This window comes from Stomoxys calcitrans, chromosome 3 (assembly GCF_963082655.1).
Source record: "Stomoxys calcitrans chromosome 3, idStoCalc2.1, whole genome shotgun sequence".
Taxonomy (NCBI): domain Eukaryota; kingdom Metazoa; phylum Arthropoda; class Insecta; order Diptera; family Muscidae; genus Stomoxys; species Stomoxys calcitrans.
Window position 1 is genome coordinate 197,900,998 of NC_081554.1, and position 23,423 is coordinate 197,924,420.

Consider the following 23,423-nt stretch of genomic DNA (forward strand, 5'->3'; position numbering starts at 1 on the left):
CTTGGACCCAACATTTGATATGAAATTCGTATTCTACTCTCGAATGCCATTCGTTTGAATCTCAGTAGGCCCTCCGTACAAAAGTTTTCTTGTGATTCTTTTGTACGTTGGAAAACAAAGCCCAAAACTTAAATATTAAAATTTACTGTTTTTTAACCTCTTTTTCCTTAAGAAAGTAAATGTTCCCTAAACGATTTTAAGATTCACTTTTTCTGAGTTCTTTAAATTTGTTTCTCTTAAGCATTTGTAACTTAAGAAATTATTTTTACATTAACCTTGATTACAAGTTTAGACAGATTATCGTAAGATCTTTGTATGTCAACTCAACTACTCCACGCTTAGAAGATGAAAATTAAAAGTTGACTTATTTCCTGATGATGAAAGAAAATGTTTGTTTGTTTTCTTGTTACTGTTCGTCGTAGCTGATGTTGTTGTTGTTGTTGTTGGGATTGGGGTTTTCCGATAACCCAACCAACCAGGCAAAACAAAGCTGTACGCAAGAAAAACGTGCAGCTGAAAAACTAACCCACTGCCCTCGGTTTCATTTGTGTGCCACTCTGTGATCTGCTCTTTGCAACGGTTGCCAGTGGTATAATTATGCAGTCGTTTTTCTGTCGTTCTTTTTTTCCCTGATCTTTTCCACCTCTAACGTTTATCGTATTTTTAGCCTGAAACTTTAGCTGTTTTCCCCTTGGAAAAGCCAAATGGGAGCAGGAGGAGAAGGAGAAAAACACAATTTCTTGTTTAAAAGTGAAGCAGTGGGGAAAACAAACAACATCACCAGCACTATGCAGACCAGCAACACCAACCATAAGCTGTTGGCAATGAGGAGGAAAACGTTAATTTTCCTTCGAGGATGGGAAAATTAAAGATTTGAATAATAACTGTAGAACGGATAAACCCTGCGGTTTTAGCAAAAATTATTTACCGAAAAAATGTAGGTTTCCTTAACCACCATCCATGCTCCATCCATATTCAGCAGTCATTCCTTTCATCTGCTGGTTATGGTAGAAGCCATGTAACCATAGAATGTCCAAATGGTTTTGCCTCTTGCGGCGGCTTTAACATAGATTGTGAAAGGAACCGAGAAACCCAGTAATTGCTGATATTTGCTTAAAAAGACTCGAAAAAGGCATCCTCCATCCATGTACCCTTCCTTTTCGTCTGCTGACAATGGTTCAACCGGCCACCTGGCTAGCTGCCTTTGTATATGACTTGAGTTTCCAAGGCTTCTTCTTTTGAAGTTGCCTCCTTATTACTCTCAGTAACCAAAAAACAAACAAAAAACACTCAGGTCATTCCATAAAAATCTTAAAAAAAATGTATAAAAAAATAAAATCAAATGTAATTCTGATTTCTTTGATTTTTGGTGGAACATCCCATACTTATTTTGGTTCAAAAACAAAAACTAACAAACGAAATTCTAAATAGAAGGAAGACATAGGAAAAAAGTTACGCAACTCTTCTAATGAACGGTTAATGTTTCAAATCAGCAAGACAACTAGGAATTTAGCAATTTTGTTAAAATGCCAAAAAGGAGCCAAATTTAAGGAAATTCCTAAGGTTGAAACAATTTGAGGAAAAGCGTTTTGGAATTTTGGCACATAACTCCCAAAAAGTTCATTTGACACCCACAAATCCATCTCCGGTCACCTAAGAACCACAGGAAGTAACAGTGTAACACTATTCCCAGGAAAGTAACTCTTACAATGGAATCCCTAAAAGGCATCGTCGCAACACTACATTGCTCATCTAAAGGTTAATAAATTGAAGGTGATTAAGAGGAAACCCCCTATGCCTAAAATAATCAAACGCTCAAGTTTAAGGCCACATTGTTTTTTTTTTCTTTTTTAGAAAAAGAAGAATAAAACAAAAACATCAGATTATGGACATAATTTTCGTGGCTACCCTTCTCAAATGTGGAGCGAGTAAAACGTAGAGGTCGAATAGCACATAACAATTCCAAACCATACTCTTTTGATGGGGAAGCAAATGCAATAAAAACAAAACCATAAACTAAATGAGCGTTTGAATTTTGGCCAGTTTGCCTCATGGTGGCCTCCATAGAAGAAGAAAAGTCCATCAGAAATACTTGGTACAAGTTTCAAACGGAATGCTTTGTGTTACCATAGAGGTAGGAAAAATGCCCATGTAACTACACCACAAATTCTGACTAGAACATCGGAAACATTTTTCAGCTGTGGTTATCCTGTGGTTATCTTCTAATGATGGCAGCATTTGTGAGGAACTGTGACAGGTAAAAACGTCTCCCCATAGAGGTATCTCACGGCGGCTCTCCGTTCGGACTCGGCTGTAAAAGAAGCATAGCGCTCAGTTATATGTGAGAAGTTTGCGCCTGTTCCTTAATCTATTGTTCATGGGCAAATTTGAATTTGAAATATACAACAAATAGTACCCCATATGAAATGCATTCTCCATAGTACCAAATAAAGTACAATAACGTACCATTATGATAGAAAATGGTACGAAATATCAACATCTCAATTTCGGAAAATTGTAAAAGCCTATAAATTTATTTTATAGTACCAAAAATAAACAATATGCGCCCAAAAACTGTACCTTAACAAAATAGGTGTACCAAAAACGGTACCAATCTTCTTATACATAAAAGTCCATATGTTTAGTAGAAAAACACTTAACCAGATTTTGTTTTCAAATTTTTCCGCAATTTAAGGTTTTGCCTCGCTGAAAATAGGGTACTGTAGCGACGAGTTTGCCTCAGGTTGTTGGGGTACAACTCACCGGGGACAGGGTCAGTCACAGAAATTTATTTGTGCCAGTGACAGAGAGAGAAAAGGCTGTTTATATTTGTTTTAACAGGTTTATATTTAATGAGTACTACTTAATCAAGGCGTTATCGGGTCAGAAGAAAGTTCTAGTAGGAGATTTGCGGGTTAGCTATGTTAATCCTGGCGACGTGATTCAATCACGTCGTGGATATGGCACTAAGTGTTTGTTCGCGGGCCCAGCGGCTCTTATATCTAAGGGACATATACGGCTACAAGTATCTCGGCCGTCGTAATTCACTCACGGCGTGGATATGCCACTAAGTCACGGTGTGGCGGTCGCATGCCGATGACCGTGTGTTTGTTCTTGAGCTCAGCGGCTTATATACCTAAAGGACAAAGACGGCTACGGATATCTCGGAGACGTGGTTAGCTCACGGCGGGGATGCGTCACTCAGTCACGGGGTAGCGATCGAAGACGGATAACACGAGTACGTGTTCGTGGGCTCAGCGGCTCCTATATCTGCCGGACAAAGGCGAGGTGCTGGTATATCACGGAGACGTGATTCACTCATGACGTGGGGACGGGGTGGTGGTCGTACACTATTACGAGTGGGTGTTCGCGATCTTAGCGGCTCTTAGGTTGGAACGACAAAGGAGAGTTGCTGGTTTGGCATTTTAAATTTCTTGTATCCCCTCAACTTTCTTGCAGAATAAGCTCTAGGTTGGACTACATCGCCAGATTTAAGTTTTTGGTGCTACAAAAATCTTATTTCACGAACTTGAACCCATATCAGGTCTATTTGTTATCCGCTTTTAGAAAAGCAAGTTGTGTTGGACACCTCTACCTTCGTGCCAAGTTTGATACAGATCGGTCATTTCGATAAGACTGCTGTGGCGGCGCCACGAAATTACTCCCCATGAAATAACTCCCCAAAACTGAGTTATTTCATTATGAAACCACTCCCCAAAATAACTCGCCAACAATTTAAATGACATAAATCCAAAATAAATGAAATTATTCCCCAAAGAGAAAATGAAATAACCCCCAATAATTTTCGAGGGTTTATTTAATTTTTTAACGATTAAAACAGATTAAGGGAGTTTGCTCAAAATATTAGTTTTAATTCACATTTGATTTAAGACCTGCATTGTGTCTTCAACTTTTGAACGGCATTAAGGAGAATTATATGTGTCAAATTCTGAGAAATGGCGTATACTTGCAAACCAAGCTGGCTTATGTTGCAAATTATCAGGTGTTTGAGCGGTGAAAGGACTTCGTTTTGTCGTTTTGTTTGGCAAATCACATATTCAAATTCAGCGGATTGTGTGGAATTTATTTCCTGGTTGCTAACTTTATCCTTAGATGAATAATTCTCTGACAGTTATTTTGGCATTTTCCTACAAAAGAGCATTTTCTTCAAATTGGCTTCGAAAAAACGAAAAGTGAAGCATATATGCATATGATTTAATTTAAATGCACAACCATCAGAAATATTTTTATTTGTTTAAAGTTTAATTGTATAAAAAATTGCTTATAAACTGAGCACTTGAAGTGCACTAAAAATAAATTGTTGGTCATTCGGAACACCGAAAAAGGAAGCTATGTCTTTAAAATAGTTTTATTAGTAGCTTGAACAAAAAATTTTTGAGTATATAATAGTAGGGAATTAGAAAAGTTTGCGCGAATTTTGCACTACATCTCAGTTTAATAAACAATTTATAAGTATGCATTGATAATAAATACCTGCCAATAACCAACTAGTTTAGTTTGAGGACTTTTCCTGCTCGAAATCCGTAATAAATACCTTCGGCTTCATGTCAAAAATATTTTTTTTGATATATTTATAATAAACGAGTATATGATACACCCCAAATGCTTTTTTTTATCGAAATTTTGGGGTTGTTTTTGATTGGTTTAAAGCCTTAAGCTCCATAAAATAATCTTCCTTATATTCGTGATGGTGCTCCTAATTTTTTATTTTTCTAAAACACACTTGCCGTCAGGAAGCTAAGCAAAATTTCGCTTTACAATGTTGTGATTGTATCAACAAAATGAAATAGCTCCCCAAAAATTTAGTTTGGAGATTTGTTTCATATTTGAGATTGGGGTGTTATTTAGTAATGAAATAACATGCACTAAATAGTAATGAATAACATGCAATGATCGCTATTTCGCCCTTTGTCAGAGGGCTCATCAGATTGCTTTGTCAACAAAAGATTACATAATTCCACCTACTTACTAATTAGTGAGCAGTTCAATAATCGAAGCATGCCCTTCGGTCGTTTTAGTTGTTCCTTTCTTATGCGCAGTAAGAAAAAAATCAAAAGCCAACTTCTCTTCCAAAAGACATCTAACATCAAAAATATACAGAAAGCCAAAACTTGTTATCCTGATAATCATTGATTGTCGTAGAAGAAAAAAAAAACTATTGGTCTTTATAAAAATTTAGTTTTTGTTACATTTTTTTAATTTGTTTATATATATTGACACATTTTATATTCGTAGTAAATTTTGTCAATATCTAATTTTATAGCAATGTGCATTTTTTAAGAATTATGTACATTTTTTTTTTGACATTTTATTTTTGGTGAAATACCATTCCAATATTTCAAAGAAGTCCAAATTTAATTTATATAAATAATTAACAAAATACATAATTTTGTTTACATTTTGCAAAAAAAAACACAACTTTTTTTGCATTAAAATTAAATTTAAAAGAACTGTTTTGTAATTTTTTTTTTTTTGCATGGATTTCTTTTTTTTGCAAATTTGCCTCTGAACATTCCATTAAGGAACAGAGGCAAGCTACTCGCATATTATTTAGTGCTGTCCGATTTAAGTTTAAGCTCATTGATATATGTATATTCCATAACATCATTGTTTTTAACTAAAAAAAAATTATGATTGCTCATTCTGTAACCTTAACTTTATATTTAAATAACAATATGCTTGAACTTCATCAAAGAATAAACATTTCAAATATTTAGTTAATATAAATTTTTATCCGCATCTTATCTGAAAAATACTGTCTAAAAACCCCCTTTTAGAATACTTATTTGCATAGGGGTTTTGTTTTAAAATAGTGCAAAAAAAATTGACACGCATTAAAATTCTTCTTATTATTCTCATTATGTTAATATGGCATTCCTTTTTGCAGATTTTTTCAAATCAGAATTCAAAAGTTTTAACTGTCGATCAAACGATTTCTCCATGACATTTGGCTCCGTTAGTTGTCCGCTTAATTCTCGAATACTGCTTTGGTTATTTATTTAGAAAGAAATTACGTCAATAGTTTTGGTATCTTCGACTAGAAAAGCTCAACTAAGTTCAATATTTGAATGCATGTTTCCATTTCCAGTTCAATCGTTGCGATGATTGTCTCATTTCATTGTAGTCTTTGTGAGTTGGGATTTTTATTTCCATTTTAGATTTTTGTTTTTTTTTTCCTCTTTATTTTGATTAACAAGTTGCCATATTCGTTTGGCTGGTTTATAATATCTGTATTAGCATAAATTTTAACGACTCCATTTAAATTTTGCCTATTTAGAATTTTCAAGCCAGCGGTCAGCGGCATAGCATGGCATCACTCTTCGACGCCAAGCTTCTTTAGTCATTGCTGTGATTGTTTTTTTTTTATTTTTTGTTGTTAACCATTGTTTTTATTGTTATTGTTATTTTTATGTCATTTTTTGCTATTTATTGGCCATTGTTTTTAATTCTATGGACAATACACCATAATGTGTTGTTGCCCAAAAGATATCGACCAAAATAATCCGTAAAATTAGTTGAATTACAATACAAGACTAATTCACATCGTCTCATTCAATCTAAAGGCTAATCTCGGTTATTTATCGGGAGTACAATGTTTACAAATTTGCAAACATTTTAGGAAAATATTTCGTCTGAATGTGAGTTTGGCCAATTTGATTATTGTTCACTTAGACCGATCTCTCGATTTAAAGCCTTCGATCCATAAAAGGCGCAGTTATCGTCTTATTTCGACGAAGTTTGGGAAAGTGAGTTGTGTTAGGCCCTTCGACATATTTTTTCAATTTGGTTCAGATCGGTTTAGATTTGGGTATAGCTGCTATAAATGCCGATCTGCCGATTTAAAGTTTTGGCGAATTTATTGTCCGATTTCTCTGAAATTTAGGACAGTGTGTTGTGTTAAGCTCTTCGAAATCTTCTTTTAATTTGGCCCAGATCAGTCCAGATTTGGATAGAGCTGCAAAAAATACCAATATTTTGTTCTACAAAATCAAACAGTGACTTGAATTAATTAGACCATTCAATGTCCGTGCCGAATTTGGTTCAAGTCGAACCATATCTCGATATAGCTGCTATGGGTGCATAAATAATAAATTTTTCACCGGATTATGACGAAGGTTGTTTCACATATATACCCGAGGTGGTGGATATCCAAAGTTCCGCTAGGCCGAACTTAATGCCTTTTTACTTGTTTACAATATTAGATTAGCATTCGTCAATGAAAACCAGCACTTGTAAAAGTAATGAAAGTGAATCTCCAATCCTCCTATTTAAGATTATTCTTATAAAAATATTCCTTTTGTTAGAATAATAATTAATATAATGATTTTCCAAAGTTGTTGGCATTGATTACAATTTGTGCAAACTCACTTTGATAAAGTGAAGCCTTCTCTATTGCCATCATTGCCTTGAATTTAAAGTTTGTATGAAATATGCCAACATTTCTAACAATATACTCTGGAAAATTTCATTGAGAATACACATCCAAGTAAAAATGTCAACAAAATCACTTTGGTTTTGTTGGGCGCTTTTTTTGCCAGAGTTTTGTATAATATTATGTATTGATTATTATTATTCCAATTGTGGAAATTATGGAAAAAATTTAATTTTTTGGCATGTTATAGCCAAAAGTTTCAATAAGTACAAAATGCTCTGATTATAAGGTGAGGGGCCATCTCCTTTGGTTTCTGTACTGTCATCATTATAACAATGGGCATAATAAAAAAAGATCTGTGCGTCATCACCGAGCATATTAGATGACGGCGTCACAAACTCGTTGTCGGCGCTGATGCCAATGCCTGTGAAGCTGTTACTTTTAATTTTGTTGCAGGTTGTTGGCCGGTCGGCTTGTTGGAACTAAAACGGGAGCTGGTGCCCCGTTGACGTTGCTGCCTTGAGTGTCAATTAAGTGGCCCCATCTTGTACTGTCATAATAAATAATGTTAAGTGTCATTGTAAATGTCCGCTGGTATTTGCTTTTGATTACTAGCGCTTTGCTTGATGCCGTTCGTTCAGATCGCTCTACAAAACATTTTTTCCTTTCGCTTTTTTTCATCTTTTTTGATTTTACTTGTATACATTATATAATAATATAACAATATTTCAAATACAGAAAAAGAGAAGCAAAGAGAGTGAGGGCCAAAAGGCAAGAGAGGGATGTCAAACTATTTTAAAACATTTTTATAATATCTTTGAAAGAAAACAAAAAAAAAAAAAACAAAACAAAATAAAAGCCATTATGACAATTACCCATTATTGTACCCTATTTGGTTTAGCTTTTTACCATAAGTGAGTGAATATTGTCATCATCGCCATCACCGTCACCGTCAACGTCCCTGTCATCAGCATCATCATCGACATACCATCAACATATTCAATTGAATTGAATTATTTATTACGTCAATCTTGTAATTTAAACCAAATAAAGCCAACAGTAGCCAACCAGCCAACCAAGCATTGTTGCCAACAGCAACACAGGTCCCATATTTACCTTTACACACAAAAAACCAAAATAATATTTAATTGACTTTTATATTCTATAGATGCATGGTTAGATGTCTAACACAATTACTAGCTTCGAAATCAGATTGGTGGAAAACTCTTTACACAAATTTGTGGCAAACAGTGTTGATTATTTTGGTTGAATTTATTAAAGTAAACAATTTATAAATATTAAAGTATTTGTTTAGGAATTGTAATGAATCTATTAAATAATTAACCTTAAATTAAAAGATATGATTTTTATAAAACTTCTTGAAAGAGAAAATAGCCAAGAATTTTAAAGATAATTGGCCAATTAAAATTGTAATAATAAAGCAAAAATATTAAAGGAATTAAAATAATAACAAAATTTACACTTCGACAAAGTTCAATGATTGAAAGCTAAAATCTATTAAAAATTAAATAATTAAAAAAAATCAAATAACAAGTAAAAGCGTGCTAAGTTAGGCAGAGTTAGACAGGGTATATAAGATTACCCTCCACCATGGAATGCATTTGTCGATTTCTGTACGCGGTATCCCTCTTTAGGCAAACAAAGAATAATGGATAAGAATTGTTATGCTATTGGAGCTATATTAAGATATAGTCCAATTCGGAACGAATTGAATGTCGAAAGCCATAGTAGAAGTCACTGGATAATATTTCAGTCCGTTCGGATAAGAATTGCGCCTTGTAGGGACTCATTAAGCATAATATGGAGATCGGTTTATATGGGAGCTGTATCAGACTATAGAACGAATCAGACCATATTAAACACGAATGTTGAAGCTGTTGTACAAAATTGCAGCCAAATCGGATAAGAATAGCGTCCTTTAGGAGCTCAAAAAGTCAAAATCCAAAATCAGTTTATATGGCAGCTATATCAGGTTATGGACCGATTTAAACTATATAAAGCGTAGTTGTTGAAAGCCATAACGAAACACCTCATGCAAATTTTCAGCCAACTCGGATGAGAATTGCGCCCTCTAGTGGCTAAAGAAGTCAAGATCCTAGATCGGTTTATTTGGCAGCTATATCAGAATATGGACCGACTTAAACCATGCTTAGTACAGTTGTTGGAAGTCATAACGAAACACCTGATGCAAAATTTAAGTCAAATCGGATAGGAATTGCGCCCTCTAGTGGCTAAAGAAATCAAGATCCTAGATCGGTTTATATGGCAGCTATATCAGGTTATGTACCGATTTGAACTATACTTGGCACAGTTGTTGGAAGTCATAACAAAACACTTCATGCTCAATTTTAGCTAAATTGGATGAGAATTGCGCCCTCTAGAAGCCTAAGAAGTCAAGATTACAGATCAGTTAATATGGTAGCTATATCAGGTTATGTACCGATGTGAATCATACTTAGCACAGTTGTTGGAAGTCGTAAAAAAACAATTAACACAAAATGTTCGGTTTATATGGCGGCCATATCAGGTTATGTACCGATTTGAACCATACTAAGCACAGTTGTTGGAGGTCATAACAAAACACCTCATGCAAAATTGCAGCGAAATCGGATAAGAATTCCGCCCTCTAGAAGCTCAGGAAGTCAAAACCCAAGACAGGTTTATATGGCAGCTATATTAGGTTATGGACCGATTTATTGCACTTTGTGCAAAATATCAGCCAAATCAGATAAGAATTACGTCCTCTAGCGGCTCAATAAGTCAAGATCCAAGATCGGTTTATATGGCAGGTATATCAAACCATGGATCGATAAGGCCCATTTATAATCCCAACCGACCTACAATGGTAAGAAGTATTTGTGCACAATTTCAAGCACCTATCTTAACTCCTTCGACAGTAAGCGTTCTTTCGACAAACAAACGGACGGACATGGCTAAATCGAATTAAAATGTCATAAACATCAAGAATATATATACTTTATGGGGTCTTAGACGAATATTTCGAGGGATTACAAACGGAATGACGAAATTAGTGTGCCCCCATCCTGTGGTGGAGGGTATAAAAATAAATAAAACATCATACGTTCCAATAATATATATCTTTTCAAGAAGTCAAATAGAGAGATGGATTTATATGGGACCTAAAATATCATGGTATGGTAGATTACGCCGTTTGGACTCGGCATAACATAAAATTATCACTGAGCTTAAAATTTAATCGGACATTACTCAATCACCCATAGAAAAAATCAAGCACGGCGTTGACAAAGATTCCACACTCGTTCATAAAAGTGAATCAATACACAAATGTTATTAGATCAGCCACAAATGTTTCTAAACTAACAACCGTTATGTTGGAACAATACGTACACAGTCGTTTACATTATGGCAACCTATAGTGCACCATTTTTTAAAAGATTGCGAAAAAAATATGTTGCCGCTGAGTATCGAACCTGTTTCCATGAATCCCATTGTGTGTTTACAAACGCCTTCCACATTGCACCACGGCCGTCTATACACATACAATGTTTTAAGAGTCATTTAAACTTAAGGTTGGTATTCAAACACATTTCGTAGGGATGATGTTCCCAACGGCCGGAGCATTGTCGTTCATGCCCAGTTGTTCACAAAATCATCCACGCTTATTGATGATATTTCCAACAACGTCGGTGTACGACAATGACAACATTGGTGCATGATTTTGCAACATATTTTTTCTACCAGTGTTGATATGAGAGAAGTATCCTTTGTTTCTTAATGGAATGTTCATGTGAAATTTAGTAATGCAAAGATCAGCCAAATCCTAAAGAAGAAAAATCGAAAGAACGATTTATATAAAAGGTATATCTCGATTTATATTGAAAATATATCTGGATATGGACCGATTTGGGTCATACATCTATGTTGGAAGGTGCAATAGAAGTTTTTATACCAAATTTCAGTCAAATATCAGAAGAATTGGTTGAAGAAGTCAAATTAGAAGATACGTTCATATTTTCAATCTCAAGCGGCCTATTTCAGATAAGAAGTATTTGAAAGTTAGTGTGCTTTACAAAGACGGGCGGACAGACAGACGCACGGACATGGCTAGATAGACTTGAAAATTCATAACCATCAGGAATATATATGATTTATGGGGTCTTTGATCAATATTTTAAGGTGTGCGAACGGAAAATCTTCCATTCTATCCTGCACAGTATAAAACAATAAATAAATAAAGGGGGGACGCCCCATCCAAAAACGCTCCGAAAGGACATGTGGTCCAATTCGTACAAAATGGGTCTTAAATGAAAGGTATTTGCAACTAGAGTACAAATGTGATACCCAAATATATATAGGGGGCTACCTCATCACAGTGAGACGAAAACAAATTAAACTTAAATTCCGAACAACGGAATATTTTAATCAATTAAAATATTAATTGGATAATTTAATTTCGTGATTGAAACCGATTTTTATTTTATTCTGTGTGCATAATCTCTCAATATGGTATGGTAGCAGAGGTGGGTAACCGCTGCAGAGTGAATACCACTCTTGAAGACCTCCCAGAATCCAGTAGGTAAATTTCACCATTGACCATATTTACGAGAAGTTTATTCGAGGGTCAACATATGTAGGGGGAAATAAAAGTACTTCACATATTAAATTTCGTGGAAAAAATGTGTATTTGTTGAGAAGTATTGGTTAAGAAACCCTGACTTTTTTCATAGCCATCGAAATCCTTTCGCTTAATGCTATTCTCATTCCCTTCTATGCTTCATTGCTCTGTGATTGCTTTTCCTCGTTTTCCAGAGAAAGCTGGAAAATGAGCGAAAGCAATTTCTCGGGTACCTCCTACTAATACCATTTTAATTTCATTGGACAAATGTCAACCACTGCAATGATTTTGCAAGAACATAGCCTCATAGTATAATTTGATACTGGTCCTAGATAAGTTGCTTAACTGCTCTGACTTAGACAGTCAGATGTGGTGGCCTGTGGATGCTCTGCATTCCCTGCCCTATAACACAGCACAGAGACATGACTCGGCTTGATGGCAGTGACATAGTACTATCTCTAGTGTATCGTTTTCGTGACACAAGCTGCCGTTTGCCAAGCTGTCTTCAGTAGGGGGACTTCTGGTGAGGGGCAGCCACCAATGTCTCTGGAGTATGTCATGGTGATAAATGATGATTAAACTTTTTTGTTTTCCGCTTTTTTGAAGCTGGCTGTTGCTTCTTATTGTTTGTTGGAGTGTCATGTTTGCTTTTGGGCTAAAATCGTGCCACGACCAAAACGAGCGTTATGTGTTTGGTGTGAGGAAATCACAGAGGAAATGAAGTTAAACAAATTAAGGCAAATATTTGTGTATTAGAATAATGTGAGTAAAACCCGATGACAATACCAACTTATAGGATTTGTACAACAACATTGTCAAGGGTCATGAAACAAATAAACAACTCTAATCGGGGAAAAGAAGACACTTCCAAATCTCAGAGAGAAGATTTCAGCGGCCACAAAAGCACTTAAGGGCGTGTTAATTATTGTGAAAGATTCATTATTGTTCGAGCTTTCCTCCTATTCTACTACTGTCTCTCAAATTACAAAATTTCACTCAAAGTTTAAGATTTTATATCCTTTAACCTAATCAGCAACTGCGGTCGCAAGAGCATAATGAAGACAAAAGACTCAACAAAATTACTTGACGTACTTTATCCGCTTATCCATCAGCAACTAATTAGAACAACGTCATTTTATCTCAGCTCAGCTCAATGTGAAGTGCAACATGAAACGGCAGAAAATAAGCTAAATTGAAAAGATACTAAAAGATTAAAACCTTTAAACCTTTATCTTCTATCATTAAATGGCCATCATTTACGGTTAATGGTGCTATGGTTTGGTCTGGTCTGGCCCGGTATGGTTAGAAGAAGAAGAGGTAAACAAGACTTCATATCACAGAAGCCAAGCAATAGGGGAGAAGGAGGAGAAGACACAACAGCTGTTTCTTGGTCACCAGCAAAGTTGTTGGCCGAATTATGTGTGTGGCATGGCACACTGGACTTGTACGACAATAATTGCGGGAGCCGTGCAGGAGGTGGTGCTGATGGTCTTGGTGGCAATTGAAACCAGAAGCTGGAAACTGCATTTGAAAACTGAACCAAGCCAGTAGTTGATTGAGTACACCAGAAGACACAATACAAGAGGCGCACATAACCTAACACAGGCATCACATATGGGAGGAGGAGGAGGGGAAAAACACACATAGCCTAATAGGAAAGTAGGTCTACAATATTAACGCCAATGGCAAAGGCAACAAAAAACAAACGGCAATACACAACAAAAATGGCAACATGCAGCAATAGTCAATAAAAACAGGGACGGAGCTAAGCTATAGCAAATAGGTGTAAGCAGTGGGTGATAAGTCAACTCATATGGGAGATATATCTCTTTTACTTACGACGCTTGGGTTTTTTATCCCTAGATTCCCTAGACAACTGGCGACAGCTCCGAGTGTTGGTAATCCTATGTTTCAGTCTCGGCTGTAAAGAAGGGGAGGAATGGTGTCGAAGACTCTGATAGATCTAATGGCTATTAGACTGTAGCAAGGTTCGACCTGGTTGAAACTCTGGCTTAAATATGTAGTGGTGGCATACGAAAATGTTCATCGGCAATGCTATTGGGTTGCCCAAAAAGTAATTGCGGATTTTTTAAAAGAAAGTAAATGCATTTTTAATAAAGCTTAGAATGAACTTTAATCAAATATACTTTTTTTTACACTTTTTTTCTAAAGCAAGCTAAAAGTAACAACTGATAACTGACAGAAGAAAGAATGCAATTACAGAGTTACAAGCTGTAAAAAAATTTTTGGGCAACCCAATATTTCCATGCTGATGGGAAAACATGAGAAAATGTCCAATAAGACATTCTTGGGAATTAGTAACACCTGGAAAAACTTTCAGCAGGATACACCTTTACTCGATTTTCAGCTTAGTTTCAGTAGCGGAATAACTCTGCACCTTGGGTACAATAAGATCGCCCTTTTCAACTCATTTCATCTCACTGAACTTGTTCGTTCAATTAGTTCACTAGTACAATTCGTTAATCGAATCTGCTTGCAACATCCATGTTGTTGCGAAGAAATCAGAAAACGTCCTTGAGCATAAAGCATTGCTCGGAAGGAGTAGTACCTGTATTCTATAAGAAAATCGCAACTTTTATTACAAAGACCGCTTATTTCAACTTTCTGATACTCTTTCCGTTAACTCGTGAGTTCACTAGTGCAGTTCGTTCGGAGAAATGTTTTGTTTGTTTTCATTGACTTGTTTGGCCTCTCTCATTGTTTGGCACAACATATTTCTAAATGTGGCTCAAGTCAACTGACTGAATTAGTTCCTTCAGTTAGTTCAATTGCTCGTTTCTCAGAAAGCTGTTGTCTCTTTTTCAATTAGCAGTATTGCCTCATTTTGTTTACCGATCAGTTTCTTTCATCGTTTCAACATTCAGCTCACTTCACCCCATTACGATTCACTGAATTAATCGTTCAATTCGCTTTCTAGTTCCGTTCGTTCAGATAGCCATTGCAGTTTATTTTCATTCATGTGTCAGACCTTTTCCCATTTAAATATGCAATTGAACTAGTTAGTTCACTAGTTCAATTCGTATAGAAGACGTTTTTGTCTTATTCGTTAACTGATCAGTCCCGTTCACTGTTTTAGAGGCCAGATCGCTCACTGGACTTGTTAGTTTACTATTTCCTTTCGCACAGAATACGTTTTTGTTCTAAAACGTAAAAACTTCTTCATAAAGAGGTTAAGCACTGCGGCACGCCGTTCGGATTCGGCTATAAAAATTATGACTCTTATCATTGAGCTTAAAAACTTGAATCGGACAGCAATCATTGATATGTGAGAAGTTTGCCCCTGTTCGTAATGGAATGTTCATGTTCAAAATGCATTGGACTAAACTGTTCAGTTAGTTCACTAGGTCAGATCTTTCATTGAGTGAGATGCAAGACCTTTTACTTGGACTTTTTTGTCTTTAGTTTCGTTTGTTCCAAGAGCTTTTTAAGTCTTTTTCGATTCCTATGACAGTCTTATACACCACTCACTTCAGCTAATTTTCTGTTCGCTGAACTAGTTCGTTCAGTAAGTTTACAAGTTTAGTTTATTCCAAGAGGTAATGTAGTCTACGTTCATGGATCAGTTATGAAACCTTTTATACATTTCAAATGATTTCAGATCAATAAACTAATTTGTTTAATTCCGATCGTATCAAGAGTTTATTAAATCTCTTTTTGTTTGTCTTTCGGACTTTCAATATTTTTATAAAACAATCCGCTCACTTCAGGTGATTTCAGCTCACTTACTTAGTTCGATTAGTTAGTCCACTACTTCGCTTCATTGTCATTCTGAGAGCTTTTTGGACTCTTGTCGTTGACTTGTCAATTTTTTTTTCGTTACACGCACGACCGCTTTCTTCAGTCTTTTTGAACTTGTTTGTTCACTTAGATCATTAGTGAGCTGTATTAGTCTCCTGTTTTCAATAGTTAAATCACTAGGAACATATTTAAGACATTGGGTCCAGTGTACTAGTTGGTTTAGTTAATGAACTGTTTTAGCTTTTTCAGAGATTTATTTTGAATCTAACCATTAACTGGTCAGTTTTTGTCACCGGTTGACATGGCAGGACTCAGTTTACTTCGCTGGCCTAGTTCGTTTCTTCAGAGGACAATTGTTGTCTTTTTTCGTTTACCGGTCAATATCTTTCACATTTTTACACGCCAGATCGCTCACTTCGGCTTAGTTCCATTTTCTGAACTGGTTCACTCAGTTAGTTCACAAGTACAATTTATTCAGACTGCTGGTTTAGAATTTTTTTTATAAAATACACCTCACATTTTTCAGTTTTCATATCAGTCACTTAGGCATATTCTGGCATCTGTACTAGTTCGATCCCGGAAAGTTTTACTAAGTAATCCTAACTGCTCATCACATGGCTCTTTGCCATACTTATTTACTCCAGTAACTTGTTTCCTTGTGCCTTGTGAAGCATATCTCATGATAAAAACCTTGGGTTTCATCTCTAGTAGTTGGGAACAGTAGGAATCTCATAACATTGTTCCCTTAATGCCAACTACGCTCATGAACATGAGAGGTGCATCAAACTGATTGCGCAACATTACATAGTAACAACAAAAAAAACTGCATCAACAAATGCAGGCATCACTAACTGCCAACGATGACGACAACAAACGCCAATAGTCAACAACAAAACACCAGTTACCCCGCTAGCCATTCAACCAGTCAGTCAGTTAGTCAGTCAACCAACCAACCTCAACCGGCAACAAGTTTTTCATTTTAGGCCAAGTCCACATGTGGAAGTTACCCCCAAGACAAGTCATACTTTAATTTGTTGCAAATATAATACTTGTTGTTGTTCTTCCTCAAGTCGTTGCACATCAGCACTGCTGTTGTTTTGTGGGGCTTTGGTGTTGTTGGTGGTGGCATTGTCATTATTTAAGTGGCAGACAGACCAAAAACAGCTTCAACAGTCTTATAGCGGTTCTTGCTTTATCAGACATACTTTTATACCTTATACAATAAACAAAAACAAAAGAAATGTGCTGTAAGAATCAGAGACAGACAAACAATTCGAGCCAAAGAACCTGAAGAGAAAAGGATGACACAATAAATATTCAAAACAAGATAGGCAACAGGAAGATGATGATGTGGATAGCCTGGTGCAGGCACTATGACTGGGGAAAATCCCTACAAGAATATTTGTGCTATTAATGAGTCTTTCCGGCATATAGTATGTAGTGAACATTGGCAGCATATCGCCAGTGCACCAATATCATGATAAAATTTTTAAATCGCTCGCGCAATACGCTAACTAATAGATCGTATATGACAGAAAGGAGATTTATACCTCTTAACACAGTTCAGCTGGCGATCAATCGACTCCTGCTGCCTTGTTATTCTATAACCGTATCTGTGCGATCAGTGTCATTTAGATTTAATTTATGCGAGTTTGGCCTCGATCGGAATATATTTGGATAAAAGTGTCATATAAACTTCCCACCATTGAAGATCTATCGTGCATAAGTCATATTTATAACTCAATTTTGCTGAATTTTTATACAAAAAGGTTTTTTTATACACACCTATCGAATATGGTGTAAATCGGTCTATATTTGGATATTGCTCTCAGGATATGGTCCAGATCCGATCATTTTTGGATACACTTGCCATAAAAATAGTAAATTTATTCATTGGACTTAAACAAAATATGGGTAATATATAAGCTGAGGTGGTGGTTATTCAATGATGCCATTTTACTTCCTTACCTCCCTTCCAATCTCGGTAGCTTTGGTTTGGTCGCTCACACTACTTTTCTCCTTTTTTTCAATTTTTTTTTTGTACGACATTTATCTATCTTGTTTTTTATCTCTACATTGCACGGCAACCCGTCGGATCCTATTGCCTTACTAATATTTAGCTGAGTTGATGCTACTTTGACTTCTTTTAGGCTACTTTGTCCTGATTATGGTTTTTTTCTTCTATTCAATATTTTTATATTGTACGGTAACCCATCAACTTCCACTGCCTTGTTATTCTAAATAGGCTATTTATACCTAACATTGTCGTCAGATATTGACCACGGGGTAACTTCGTAGTCAATGTTGCCTGAAACCAATAACTGCGAAAATTTTAGTTTTCATACCATTGTCTGTACCTGCCTTTATTGCGCCCCAAGTTTCAACTTCCACCATTAAACTTTAACCGAAGCTTCAAATACTTTGATGATTTTCTGGTGAACTCGGGACATATTTCAGCTCAAAACTCCTAACTGGTTTTAATGTCAGTTATCCCAGATGATACCATCGGTAAGATCAGTGTCCATAGTTAAGATAAAAAAGGAGGTATTCAAAATCCCCAACGGCATTCATTTTTACTTCGCCTAAACTCACCCCACTCACCTCTGCGAATTTTAAGTCCCTTCTTTAAACTGTGTGTAAAAATCATCTGCCAAAAAGATTTATTCGATTCGATTTTTTGACTTAGGCCCCCAGGCCTAAACTCTCCATTTTATGATTAAAGAGTTCTACAAAAGGTTTATAAATTTAAAATTTCATGGTTAACGATTAATTTAATGAACGCTAAATAAGATATCTCAGGCAGATCATTCGTCATATACGAATTCGATTGATTAGCACCTTTTCTGCTTAATCCATTTGGGAAGGGAAGGGTTTGAAAAGCAAACTAAGGCTACTGGCGGCAACACAATTATGAATAGTCGGTTCATGCCGAGAAGTAGAACAAACTTAGCAAAACGAAAAGAAGACCGAAAAAGAAAAAAAAAACGAAGCAAAACAAAAACAGAGGAAAATAATAAAAACAAAAAGAAACATTTGAGAGCAGTCCGTGAGAGACTTGTTGAAATCGTTAAACTGGTTCTTGCTTCTAGCCATTTAGTTGGTTGTGGCTATGGCCGTTGTTTATCTTCGACTATCAAAAGGTAACAGAAGGTCAGACATTAGCACAACAAAAGTTGTAGGAGCCACCGAGAGCAGTCAAAAGCCAATAACAACAGAAAAAACAGGCAGAAATGGCCTAAAACAACATCGAACCCAACAACAACGGCATATCGGCAATAATAAGAACACCAAATAAAAAATAACAACAAGAAATTAAATTTAATGACGTTTATTGTTGGACGCGCTTAAGAGGAGCCACAGCAGCAGCAGTTGGGACCGAAAACACAAATTTGCCTTTTGTGAAAACACAAAAAAAACTAAAGCAGATGAAAGAGGCTTGAAAACACACAATTCTCCACAATAATCGATAAGAGAAAAAAATCAACCGTCCAAGCATTGACCGTAGCCAATTGCTTAATGGGGGGGGGGGAGTGCCAGGCCAGCGATGACAACATCTGTGAGACTACTGGCTAAAACAAACCATAACTTGACTCAAGTTTATCAAGCTGTTGATTTGAGGCTAGAAATCCCCCATTACCATCACTGCCATCATCAGGCTTTAATCCAATGTTGGAATATCATTAAGAAAACTGAACCAGGTGACAATTATGATGCATTTGAGAACGAGCTCCTTTTCTAATGAGATGTTAATTAAACGTTTCTTGATTTTAAATATCATCACTTAATTGCACTTGGCGGGAAAAAAGTGAACAGCATTTTGCTCAGTTTAAATGTGGTGCATTGTAAATGAGCCGAGCCAGCATTTATTCGTACAATCATCTGTCTGTCCGTCCTTCTGTCTGTCTGACTGGGCAAAACTTGTTTCTTCATTTTCTGTTGTCTCCAGTGGTTGTGGGAATGTTCTTTCGCTGGGACCAAAGGAAATTGTACCACTGGGAAAATAAGGCAGCAGCAGCAGCAACATTTGAAATAAGGTCAAATCGTTAATGCTTTGCTTTTATTTATTAAGGAAATGTTTAAATTGCCGTTTGTCGAGAGACATTTGAATTTTAAATGCCTTGGTTCAACTGAATGGCACTTCTTGCGATAATCACACCAGCCCTTGAGGGTAGTTAAGCAAATGATGAACAACATTATAGGGAGCAAGAATGAAAAAAAAAAATTAGCAAATAAACTAACATTTCAAGAAAATTTAAAATTTTTACTAAATTCTAGGAAAAAAATGCTTAAAATTGGTAAATTTGTTTACTAAAAATGCAAAAAATGGGTTTTTCATGCCCTTTAACAGTCTCCTAAATCTCATGAAAAAAACAATAAATCTATGAAATAAATGCTTTTCCATTGCATAAAATTTCATATAAATATGGAATTTTTTATGGAATCCTTATTCATCCATGGCCTATTATTATTCCTGGCCATTTCTCTGTCTAGATTACTATGTAAATACAAATAAATATTTTTTCTTTGATTTTATATAAACAACAAACAAAAAACGAATATCTGAAGCCTTCAATGTTTGCTCTCAAATTCTAGGCATGTGTGGACCATTACGATTTTCTTTGCATACATAATTCAAAACGTGCAGATGCATAAAATAAATATTAGGATGTATTGGCAATATTAAGGTGTTTGCATAGACGAAAGGCTTCGTTTTAAATAATTGAAATAATAATTGAAAATTTTCCTAACTGCCTATGATTTGTAATAATAATGAGAATTTCCATCACGTTTCAAGATTAGAAGAGATGGGCGATGGGTAAATACTCAAAAGATATTTATATGGTAAATTGGGTGAATTGGGTTCATATACGGGTATTTACCCATACATACCCAAAAGCTGGGTATTTACAATTTTGCTGATAGATCAAATTGTTTCCAAACCGTTGATGATTTCTAATTCTATGCATATAAACCTGACTTTCTGATTTAAAAAAATATCGGACCCTACACTGATAGAAAAATGACGGTACTTTTCCAATACCGCATGGTATTATTTTGTTCGCGTCTTTGGCATAGATTTTTAATACCATTTGGGATCAATTCAATACCACACAAAAGTGCCTATTAAGAATTGTCGGCGTCACATTTTTGTTCTTGTTATCGCGCCAGAAGTGTTGTTGAGCTTTGTACTTAAAATATTGAAAACGACGCTGTGTTGATGATTCATATGAAAACCACTTCTGGGAATCAATTCATATGAAATCAATTGATGAATACAAAGCATTGAGGTTGGTCACGGTGTAACATTACTTTTTGTTATTATTAACATTACTTTTCATTATTATTTTGGTTCATTAGGAGGTGGAATAACCAATAAGAGTTTTGTAGTAAAACCAATCACAAGTTGGTATTAAAACCAATACCAGTTTGGTCATACGGCTAGTACCAAACGGTACTAATCATTTTATTTTTCATCCATACTATCCTGTATTGATTTTGTACGACACGGTGTTGCTTTACTATCAATACCGCATGATGCAGAAATGAGCTCGTTTGGTATCAACTTTTCTCTGGGTGTAGTTTTATAAAGCTATAAAATAGACCGATCTCCAGATTTAAAATCTAGAGACAAAAAATGGCGCATTTTTCATCCGATTTCGCTGAAATTTAAAACATTGAGTTATGACAGACCCATTCCCATCCCTGAGATATGTGGTGCAGTTCGGACAATAAATGGATATAGTTGCAATATTGACCGATCACCCGACCTCTCGATATATGGTATTAAGGCCATAAAAATTTAACTTTTTACCCGATTTCGATGAAATTTAAAACAGTGAATTTTCAAACACACATTCACTCCATCGTCGAATATGGTTCAGATCGGGCCATATTTAGATTTAGCTGCTATATAGACTGATAAAAGGAATATTTATACCTTACACCACCACTGTGGTAAAGGGTATATAAATTTGAGCATTTGTTTGCAACGCTAAGAAGAAGAGGAGCTAGACCCATTGATAAGTATACCAACCGACTCAGAATCACTTTTTGATTCGATTTAGCCATACCCGTCTGCCCGTATATAAATGCATATATTCTTGTAATCAAGCTACAGGTCTTATTTGTAGTCTAATTATTACGAAATTTTGCAATGTCACTTTTTTAGCTCAAGAACGAACGCTATTGATTTTGGTAAAAATCGGTTGAGATTTTGATATATCCCATATATATGTATCGCCCGATTTCTACTTATATAACCGTTCAACCTATCTGTACAAAATTTGGCACGGATTGTTTTGGTACTGATCTTAACATAAGATCTGATCTTAACAGTAAGATTTCATCAAAGTCAGTTCAGATTTAAGTATAGCTCCCATATATATTTATCGCCGGATTTAAACTTACGTGGCCGTAGTAATAATAATTTTCAAACGATCTGTTCGAACAGGTCGGTTCATATTTACATATAGCGCTCATATTCATACATATATTGCCCGAATTTATAATTGTAGGGTAGGTGTAGGATATTATAAAGTCGGTTCCGCCCGACTTTTGCCTTTTCTTTCTGGTTTTCATCTGATTTCGATAAAATTTGGTTTCAACAAGACGGCGCCACATGCCACACAGCACGTCTAACTTATTGAGAGGCGAGTTCGGTGAACAATTTTATTTCGGACAGGTCCATGTGCCGCCTAGATCGTGCGATTTAACGCCTTTAGACTATTTTTTATGGGGCTATGTTAAAGCTCAACAACAAGAACAGCATTGAAATTAAATGAAAAATGTTGTCGAGTAGTAGTAGTTACACACGATATGCCAAGTGGATAATAGTATTCCACTTACCTACTACTTATGTAGAGCATAGAACCCTGAGCCTGATATAGGGTTTTAAAAGCCTAATTCTTCCTCTTTCTCTCTCTCTGTCTCTCTCTCTTTTATAGTTTGGATTACAACAATAGATGTGGACTTTGCTTGTCTCTTGTTATACATTAGAGCGAAGCAAGGCTTATAGAGTCCTATTTCATGCTGAAAAGTGCACTCTACTGTGGTTTCGTAATGGGCTTTTCTAAGTGAGCTCGTAACGTTCTTTGTATTGGGCAAAATTTTTCTAAAATCTACTTTTTCAATGATATTTTCCAAGAAAATCCAATTTTGATACAAAATAAACCATATCCTACACGCAAAAAATAAAACGTTTGGAAAATTTTTACGACAAACAAAATATTTCTATCACGAAGTTGTGCTTTTATTGTAACAGCCTAACGTTTAGCTTCAATATATCACACGATAGCCATAAACGTAGCATTATTGAGCGTAACTAAATTTGCTTATCGTAAACCCCTTTAGCAGCTTCGTCTACAATAAAAGGACCTCCCTTTTGTTCTAAAACCAAAAACTCTTTAATTGCAAAATGTTTCGATAGTCGCAAACGATTATCCGTGTACTGGAAAACAATAATTCTCTTGTGTATCTCCTACTAGAAAGAAGGGATGAGTATTTGAGCGTATAGAATATTGGTTGGCAAAAATACTCACTCTATTGCTCCTTACCTTTTACGTATACAAGAAAATAATCCCAATCAGACTAATAGGCTTGCAAATAATTGCAATTTTGTGCTCTGGTATAGACACATGCTCACACACTAAATTT

The 23,423-nt window shown here is 35.7% G+C and overlaps 1 protein-coding gene and 1 long non-coding RNA gene across 3 annotated transcripts in view; one reads left to right on the forward strand and one right to left on the reverse strand.

The window, feature by feature from the left end:
* LOC131996374 (uncharacterized) overlaps nucleotides 1-23,423 on the reverse strand; it is a 204,047-nt gene that overhangs the window by 118,147 nt on the left and 62,477 nt on the right. The window lies entirely within an intron of this gene.
* The window catches only part of LOC106088283 (uncharacterized), a 129,052-nt gene that overhangs the window by 72,439 nt on the left and 33,190 nt on the right, over nucleotides 1-23,423 (forward strand). The window lies entirely within an intron of this gene.